General features: G+C 36.9%; 1 pseudogene; it reads left to right on the top strand.

Annotated features, from left to right (window-relative positions):
* Positions 1-10018: 10018 nt before the first annotated feature.
* Positions 10019-10490, top strand: LOC127484875 (mitochondrial inner membrane protease subunit 1 pseudogene; annotated as a pseudogene).
* Positions 10491-10714: the final 224 nt, after the last annotated feature.

Raw genomic sequence — 10714 nt, forward strand, 5'->3', positions numbered from 1 at the left:
CACACTGTTAACAAGAGATCTACCATGACCAACTTGGGTGTTATCTGGATACTCACCCCACCCTGAAACACTGAACAGAGCTTCCTGGCCACACCCAGCACACATTCCTTGGCATTCCTTGAAAGTGCAGACATTCCATTGAGCCTTAGAGGCATAGTTGAAAGACAAAAGCTATCAGAGGGGGAAAAAAAAAGTATCTGCACAAATGCCTAAAAATATACACAGAAATACAAGAAACAAGAATAAGAAAGACATCATGACTACCCCAAAGGAACACAATAACATTTTAATATTAGAATATAGAGATGTAGATATCGATAAAATGCTGGAAATGTTATTCCAAAGACTAATCATAAGATTACTCAAAAGCAATGATAAGCAAATCTATGAACTAAAGAAAATCATATATGACATGAATGAAAATTTATCTCATTAAATTGAGAATTTAAAAAGAAATCAAAATAAAATATTAGAAATGAAGAAATCAGTAGATCAAATTTTAAAAAATGCTGTGGAAACCCTTAACAGAGTTGGTGAAGCAGAAAAAAAAGAGTATCAGAGCTAGAAGACAAATTTGCAAATCATTCATTCAGACCAAAAAAACAGGAAGAAATCAGAAAACTTAAAAAGAGTATAGGAGATTTTGGGGATACTATCAACATAACCAAAATATGTTTTTTACAAGTTCCTGATGGTGTGGAAAGAAAGAATATACTAGAAGGCCTATTTAGTAAAATAATCACAGAAAACTTCCCCAATTTGGAGAAAGAAATGTCCAAGTAGAGGAAGCACATAGAACTCATAATAGACATAATCAGAAAAGATCTTCTCCATAACACATTGGAGTCAACCATTCAAGTAAAACATAAAGAAAATATTTTAAAATGTGCACAAGAGAAACACCAGATAAGATTCAAAGGACCTCCAATTAGAATCACAACTGTTTTCTCATCAGAAACCCTATAGGCTAAAAGAATGGTAAGATATAGTCCAAGTCTTAAGAGGAAAAAAATATCAACCCAGAATACTGTACCCTGCAAAGCTCTCATTTATGAATGAAGGTGAAATAAAGACATTCCATAACAAACAGAAATTGAAAGAATTTGTCACAACTTGTGCAGCCTTACAAAAGATTATTAAGGATGTACTACACACAGAAACACATAAAGATAGCCATTACTATGAAAGAATGAGAAGGCAGAAAATCCTCTGGTAAAAATACAAAAGAAATTCAAAGTAAACAATATGAATATTTATGGAAAAATGGTAGGGCCAAGTCATTATTTATAAATAGTCACCTTGAATACAAATGGCCTCAACTCAACCATCAAAAGATACACACTGGCCAAATGGATTAAAAAATAAGAACCATCCATTTGCTGCCTACAAGAAACACACCTCACCAACAATGATACATGCAGACTGAAAGTGAAAGGAAGGAAAAAGTTATTCCATGCTAATGGAAAGTAAACAAGGGAAGGTGTTGCCGTCCTAGTATCAGACACAATAGACTTTAACACAAAAACTGTAAAAGAGATGAAGAAGGGCACTATATAATGATTAAGGGATCAATTCAACAGGAAGATGTGACTATAATAAATGTATATGCACCCAATTACAGGGCATCTGGCTACTTAAAAGAATTGTCAACGGTTCTAAAGAGAGACATAGACCACAATACAATAGTAATGGGGGACTTAAACACCCCACGTTTATGAATGGACAGATCAACTAGACAGAAAATCAACAAAGAAACAACAGAGCTAATCAACACCATGGACCAAAAGTACCTAATTTATTTCTACAAAGCTTTTTACCCCACAGTGGCAGAATACACATTCTTCTCATCAATGCATGGAACATTCTCTAGGATAAACCATAAGCTAGACCATAAAACAAAGTCTCAGCAATTTCAAAACATTAAAAATCATACCATGCTTCGTTTCTTACTACAATGGAGTGAAGCTGGGAATCAATAACTCAAGAAATCTCTAGATCTTATTCAAACACATGGAGACTGAACGACATGCTCCTGAAGGAACTGTGGGTCATAGAAGAAATCAAAAATATTAAAAAATTCAGGAAATGAATGAAGACAATAATACATCATATCAAAATGTATGGGATATAGCAAAAGCAGGGTTAAGAAGGAATTTTATAGCAGTTGGTAGCTCCATGAAGAAATTGGAAAGGTATCAAATAAATGAGCTATCAGTGCATCTCAATGACCTAGAAAAACAATTACAAACCAAACTCCAAATTAGTAGGAGGAAAGAAATAATTAAAATTAGACAAGAAATAAACAAAATTAAAACCAAAAAATACAAAAGATCAGTGAAATGATCTGAAAATCTGAAACTTGGAATCTGGTTTAGCTGATCTGGACATCATCCTTCTTTTTCATAGGATGTATAGGAGACAACAATATTGCTCATTTTTCAAAGTTACATTGTGATATTTCACCATTACTGCCACCTATTTTTGCAGTGGGACATTTCTTTTTTATTTAACTTTCATATATAATCTTGTGACTATGTTCAAAAAGAGCATGGATTCCAGAATCATACTTTCTATGGTTGAACTCATCTGCATAACAGCCTTATTACTCTTGACAAGGTATTTGATTTTAATGAGTCTCAGTTTCCTGAGTTGCAACATAAGCACAATAATAAGAACATCTTCTTAGGATAACTGTTGGAGTAAATTAATTTACATATACAAAGTATTTGGAAGAGTACTTGGTACTTAGGTAGTATACATTTTTTTCCAGTATGAGATGGCCACTAGGGATACAATGGAGAGAAATCATGATACAGTTCCATGAAGGTAGATAGGTAGATATTAGCTTTTTTAAGAGGGAACATAGAAAATGAGAATATTTGAAGAGAATGAATGCATGCATTGGAACTAGGAAACAAGCCATAAAAGCAGACCAGCAATTACAACTAAAGCAATTGCACTCATTCTATAACTTTGTTAGATTGCTTTCAGGACTCTTCCTGCGGGGGCAGCCCAAGGGATTCCCCCCATCCTACACCAAGAGGGAGATTAGGATTGATAACCTGTGCTGATAAGGTCTTGGGAGAATTTTTGCAAATTCCACATCCTGAAATCCCTTACCCACAGTTTCTCAGAAAAGAGAGGGAGAAGAAACAGCCATCTGGGGAGTGAACCAGCAAATGGAAGACCTCTTTCTCTCTCTCTGCCTCTCCTTCGTTCTGTGTGTATCTCTGACTTTCAAGTAAATAAATAAATCTTTTTAAACAATGAATGCAAGTGGTAATATTGAACATTATGACACTATGAATGTTACACAAAATCAGATACTGAGGATCCTAGGTGAGAATCAGATGGTTGGAGAGAGAGTCAATGAAAGAAAAAATAAATAATAAAACACTAGTGGTCAGGAATCCTTACTTGCTAAAAGCAGGTAGGTGTGAACAGACCTAACAATTTGAGACAGTCCCAATGACCAAAGGAGACCATCTTCTCATGGATTGCTGTTGAAGACAATGCAGAACTGTGGGATTGGATTAGTCTTTGATATTGAATACTTCAGAAAATATTCATGCAGATATTGTGACCTGAAGCTTCGCCCAGAAGAAGCTCCGGTAGTTGGAACCAACTTTCAGGCACAAATCAACCCCAAAGCTACTATCTGACTGAGTCCCACAGGAAGTTCAGTGAAACTAGAAGGATCTGAGAGGTGGAATGCTCATTTGATGAGGTCACAAGAAAAACACAAGAGTTTAAATGCAGGAGGAAGCACAACTGCAATGACTACAGGAACAGCTAGATGGGGGTGGGGGGAACCGTGTCTGATGGGCACATTCAAAGCTTCCTTATGCACCAGTCCTTACCCTTATGATTAAACCTAGGTTGTTGCCTTAGCATCGCAGGAGAGGTGTCACTCACTATCTAAAATATGAGCATCCAGATCCCAGACACTATTTCCACAAGCATCTTGGTATAAAAATTTTTGACAGGCAGATGCTTTTTTAAGATGTTACTTAATCTCTTTTTTGTTTTTTTTTTAACTTTTTTATTGTTTAAGGAATTCATTAAAACATTAGATTCTCAGGGTCACAGCAAATACATGAAAATTACTATAACTATTCTCATCAATAGATTTTTTTTTTGAAATGTAGTAGAAGAACAATGTACTAATTCAACCATTCAGTAGGTATTTATCAACTGGCATTCTAAATGCAAGTCAGAACTGAGCATACAGCAGTGATATCCTGCCTTTATGATCTTTAGATCATTTAAACATCTTCATGAAATGTCTTCTCTGTACTAGACAGCATGCTAGTGCTCACTGCAGATATTGCTCACTGTCTCTTTGGAAAGTAATACAAATGAAAATGTAACTGAGAACACTGCTGTAAAAAGTATACACCTGATGCTAGCAAACTCTGTTGAGGAACTCTTTCTTTTCTTTCTTTTAAATTTTATTTAAGGTGTACAGATTTCACGTATTTCAGGTGTACAGGTTTAGGAACATAGTGATACTTTGCAACCAACACACTCCCACCCTTCTTCATCCTCCCTCTCCTATTCTTTCACTTGCTTTTTACAATGATCTACTTTTAGTTTACCTTATACTCATAAGATTAATACTACACTAGAAAAAAGAGTTCAGCCGGCGCCGTGGCTCAATAGGCTAATCCTCCACCTTGCGGCGCCGGCACACCGGGTTCTAGTCCCGGTTGGGGCGCCGGATTCTGTCCCGGTTGCCCCTCTTCCAGGCCAGCTCTCTGCTATGGCCAGGGAGTGCAGTGGAGGATGGCCCAGGTGCTTGGGCCCTGCACCCCATGGGAGACCAGGAAAAGCACCTGGCTCCTGGCTCCTGCCAGGATCAGCGCGGTGCGCCGGCTGCAGCGGCGGCCATTGGAGGGTGAACCAACGGCAAAGGAAGACCTTTCTCTCTCTGTCTCTCTCTCTCACTGTCCACTCTGCCTGTCAAAAAAAAAAAAAAAAAAAAAGAGTTCAACAAATAGTAAGAACAAAAATTCTGTTCCTCAACTGTAGATACCAGGGCTGTAAAAAATCATCAAATCTCAAAATATCAATTTTACTCCTATATATAACATTTTTGGTACTCTATTAGAACTCTTTCAAATCAAGTGAAGCCTAACTGAGTCTTCAAGATTGTGCATTAACAGACACAATCTAAGACAAAAAAGAATCAATCCCTAAAAAGCTAATCTGCATGAACAAAGGCACAAAACTTTGAACTACAGCATTAGCTAATAATCACTGAGTGTTTACAGTATATGTGGCAGGTACATGGTGAATACAGTATACAAAAATAAGAACTAAGGGGCAGACATTTGGCACAGCAATTACATCTTAAAATGACTTCCTGGGGTTTGAGTCCCAGCTGTGTCCTGATTCTAGTTCTTTGCTGATGTTCATCCTGAAAAGCAAGTACGTGTGTTCCTGCTACCTATGCAGGATTGAATTCCTGGTTAGCAACTTCCACTTGGCCAATCTCAGTAGCTGCAGATCCTTAGGGAATTAACTAGTGAATTAGAGTGTCCTTTATCTTTCTCTCTCCCTCTCTCCCTCTCTCTCTGCCTTTCAAAGAAAAAAATAGACACTAAGATTTTATGAGGCTCAATTTTCTAATGAAGGAACTGAGGTTTAGGTAAATCAAGTCACTTAAACTTAAAAATTCAAATTTATCTGTCGAACTCCAGAGTGAGAGCTGTTAATCACCATTTTTGCATGCCTGCTATGGCTGTGAAATAGCTGTTGAATTGGAAAACAAGACTGGAAAGTTAGAAGTCAGATTTTCCACAAATCTGTAGGTTATATTAAAGGTTCAGATGTCAATCTAAAGGTAAAAGACCAATAAAAGATTTTAAGTGGAAGAAATTATTGATCAGATTACTGTGTATTTTTTCATCCTGACTACTGCTGCAAAACAGAGTTAAATAGACAAAACAGAGAGTAAATAGGAGGGGACTGCATTTTTCTCAGAATAGAGGTGGAAATGGCCTGGTAGAGGACAGGCATAGCTGGGAGAGGAGAAAGATGTGAGAAATGGGAGAGGCTGTGGAAATATCAACATTTCACTGTCACTTCTATGTGAATAGATGGAGAAATCAAGGATGATTTTTAAGTTTCTGGAAAAATGGTGCTGTCCTTGGCCCAGATGGCAGAGCAAGCTTATTCAGGCTGTTATACATTATCTTGCACAATTTGAAACTGAAGATCCTGTGAGGCATTCAAGTGGAGAGTTCTAGCAATTCAGACAAATGCGTCAGATTAATCCAGAAGATGAGATTATTTTACCTTAACCACCAGACCAGTCATAAGAGAAATGTAAGTCATGTAGTGCAAAGTGCCAGAATTTCTGGTGTCAAAGCTAGTGTGTGCCACTACTACCCACTTACATTTGAATCAATCACTTAGCATCTCAGGCCCTTGGCTTACTTTTATTTTGATCATGAGGATAGTACTAAAGGATCTCTAAAGTTCATTTCAATTTTAAACATTCTATATATTTTAAATGTGTTTATATTTTATTTATATTTGGTCTTTACCATTGAAGAGTTTATCGTCTATTGAAACACAGTGAAGTGATAGATGAACCAATATAATAATGAGAAGGGAATAATATTTAAATGAGAATTATTTATTTATTTATTTATTTATTTATTGACAGGCAGAGTTGAGCAGTGAGAGAGAGAGACAAAGAGAAAGGTCTTCCTTCCATTGGTTCACCCCCTGATGGCCACTACAACTGGTGTGCTGCACCAATCCGAAGCCAGGAGCCAGGTGCTTCCTCCTGATCTCCCATGCAGGTGCAGTGCCCAAGGACTTGGGCCATCCTCCACTGCCTTCCCAGGCCACAGCAGAGAGCTGCACTGGAAGAGGAGCAACCGGGACAGAATCCAGCACCCCAGCCAGGACTAGAACCCAGGGTGCCGGCGCTGCAGGCAGAGGATTAGCCAAGTGAGCCGTGGCGCCAGCCTAAATGAGAATAATTAGATTGAGCTAGAGGAGAAGCTTGCTCTTTTACTCATCCTACAAGTATATATTAAATACATATTATGTGGTACACACTATATTATGTTCTATAAATAAAATAAACATGATGCTGCCCTTGTGAATCTGTCCTTGGGAAAGTCACTTAAGCATGTTTTTTTTTTTCCCCCAGGGTAAATGTACGCTAATAATAACTCTACTGCTATTATGTTAATCAAGTGTCATAATGTACCTGGAAGCCCTTTAAAAAAGGAGATATAACTGATACATTGATATCATTATTCTAATTCTCCCCATAAGAATCCCATGTCTTCCATCCCTCCCCTCCCCTCCAGCCACAGAGCATGGTTTTCTGCATACTGGGGACATTAAAGTACATTTCATCAAATCTTCATTGAATCTGATTCACCATTATCATATGTATCACTGAGAAAGAAAAACCTCTGCCAATTAAGTGATGACAGAATGATGGGATATCATTAATGGTAATATTCATCTTAACTATACAAATGTTAGCACACAAAAATACATAAATTTATAAAATTGTGAGTTATCAGCCCTCCAGCTCAGTGTATATTTAGCATGGAGATAATATGACCTTGGGAAACGAAAGCATGTGGAAGACTAATTTAATTGCTTATTAGCATCTATAAACAAGATCTCATAAATAATGATAAAAGAAAAAACTGGTGATCTCATAGGCATTTGTGTACTCCCCAATTATATTTTCAGCAATAAGATGTGAAAATACAATCAAGAACATACTAATCTATACGGTTTATGAGATCACCTGATATTCTCACACAGATATAAATAAAATGGTTTGATACACAAGTACTATGTATAGATTTAAGGTGAAAAGAATAGCAACATTCACACTGAAGGGCCTCAGAAATTTCTATTCACTCTGAAGATTGTCAGTGAATAAGCTTGGCTACTTTGATGAAATTTTTCTGGAGACTGAATGGAGGCAGAGAAAGAAACCTGAGACCTGAGTTATTTGAAAATACTGGCAATGTCATAGAGAATTGTGCCATCATTACATTTGTAGAGAGTGATAATTTGAGAAAAGTAATTAAACTGGAAAAGGAAGAACTCAATATAAAGTGGACTTCATAGAATAATTACGTGCTAACAGTCAAGAGCTGGTTTTATGATAGAGTCTGGAAATGAAAAGCAGTCATCTAAATATAGAATTGGAAACAATATACAAAATAATCTACATGTGCCTAGACTTTGGAAAAATTGAAAACGGATTCTATATGTAGCAGCTGCTTTGAAACATCTGGAGAAATCATGAGGGAATAAAAAAGGCTAAAGGAAAATCTTTAGGACATGGAGGGTTATGAACTATTGCCTAGATAGCCTATAGGGAGGACTCAGCTCTGTCTTCAATGTAAGTAGGGTTGTTATTATTTAGAGGCACAAGCAATGCTTTTTGTAGGGTCACCAATAATGACTGTAGCACAGAACCCAGGGAGAAGGACTTCCAAAATACAGAAAATAAATATAAAATTGTCCTCATTTAAGTGTGATTCCTGATTATAAATTATAAAAGAAAAATATAAATATATATTTTCATATTCTTGCCATCATTCATCATTGATAGTACATTAATGTTTGCCAAAGTACATTCTGGAGAAAACATATTTGAGAAAAATTGGGCTAAATGATGAGATTATATTAGGGTATGGCTAGGATATTGGATGTCTCCGGGGCCTATGTGTATAAGGCTTTGTACTGGAAGTGGCATTATCAGGAGACAACGGGACCTATAGGAAGTAGAGCCTAGTAGGAGGCCCCTAAGTCATTATGAAGTGCCCTCGGAAGACAGATTCCTTGTGATATCTTGAGTTCTCATAAGAGGGTTATTATAAAAGCCTGAGTTTGTGCCCACTGCTTCTCCCTCTACTTCCCGGCTGTCCCTGTGACCTTTCATCAATGGAAGCTCCATGATCTGCTATACCAGAACCACAGCCTAAGTCTTCCTACTTGGACTTTGAACTTTCAGAACCAGGGGTCAAAATAAACCTCTCTTGCATTCCTAAGAAGCCTGTCTCTGGTATTTCATTCTGTTAATAAGAAGTTAACTAATACATATTGGAATCTCAACCTTAATCTCTAGCAAACTTGACAATGATAAATTTTTCTCAGAGAACTTATTATAGAGCAGCTAGAGTTCCATAGAAGTCAAAGCTTAAAAACTTGGTACAAATATCTACCACAGAAGAGAACCTAAGAAGATAAGCTCCTCAAATTCTAAATTTCTCTTTTGAAAACAAGTAGATGAAAACATTGCATCACCAAACCAGGAAGGTTAGGAGAACATTCTCTCTAGGGACCCAGAAGGAAGGCAACATTCCTCAGAAGCTTTGAAAGACTATGACAAATCAAAGATTGCTGAGGGAGAAGTTGTTATTTACTTGTCAGAGATATGAGAACCTTCCAAGAAATACTTTTGAATCCTGGCAGTTATCCTCCAGGAACACGATGGTTGTACTTGACTGTAAAATGTTTTTATTCCTTTTGTTTTAAGGAGCTACTTCACAGACATAACTCTTAATTCTAACTTTAAGACTGAATCACAACCTTCCAGCTAAACCTTATTCTACATATTTTATTTCCCCAAATAGAATACTTATAAAACATATTGATTAGTATATCAGTCAACAGTAATACAAGCAGTGATATTTTTTGACTTTATGGATCACTTGAGCAAAACATTATGTCAGATGCTGCTGTGTGGTTCTGTCTGCAAAGAATTAGAAAAGAGACTTCAGAATTCCTCATGTGTTAAGAAAAGCAGACTTCCACACTGTTCAGGTGAGAAAGGCCCACCTGAGTCCTGGATGAGGGTTTTCTAGGATTCATTGGTGCCAGAGGAATCTCGAAACCATGGGTCAATTACATATTCTTTGAAATATGCTTTAGACTTTGTTTTTCTGGAAGCCCTGCTGTTACCCTAAAAATTGAGTGCATTGTAAATATTCTTATGGTCAATGGTAGCAGTCTACATAGAACTATGCCTTGAGTTGTTCTAGGGAAAATCTTAAAATTTGTTGGCTATATAATTCAGTTTTGCTGTATAGCTCTTTACGATTTTGAATATGTTGGTTGGTATGTATTCTGGACTATCAGTGCAGCCTACAATTCAAAATTCAGATACTGTCTTTGCAGAAAATCTTAGTCAACATTTTTATGATATCCACAGAGGTGATATTGTGATTGCAAACAACCTGAGTGACCCAAAATCAAGTATTTGTAAAAGAGTAACTGGTTTGGAAGGAGACAAAATCCTTACCACTAGTTCATCAAATTCCTTTAAAGCTGTAGTTACGTCCCAACAGGTCATGTTTGGTTAGGAAGTGACAATCTACCAAATTCTGTGGATTCCAGGTACTATGAACCTATTCCATATGGATTAATAAGATTTTTGGATTGATTTTGGATCTCTACATGACAGCCCTAATGGACACAGATTTTCTGATGATTAGTGAGGATTTATTCTTTTGATGTTATATTGTATCCTTTTCAAGTGAGCTTTTATTTCCATTGAAATAATGTACTTACCAATAAACTATTTACAATTTACAAGGGGGTGGGGGAGCTGTGGCCTAATGAGTAAAGCCACTGATTGCAGCACCTGCTTCCCATATGAGTACCCTTTCAAGTCCCTGCTGCTACACTTGTGATCCAGCTCCCTGATAAGGCACCTGGG

Source organism: Oryctolagus cuniculus, chromosome 1 (assembly GCF_964237555.1).
Source record: "Oryctolagus cuniculus chromosome 1, mOryCun1.1, whole genome shotgun sequence".
In the NCBI taxonomy this organism is placed as follows: Eukaryota; Metazoa; Chordata; class Mammalia; order Lagomorpha; family Leporidae; genus Oryctolagus; species Oryctolagus cuniculus.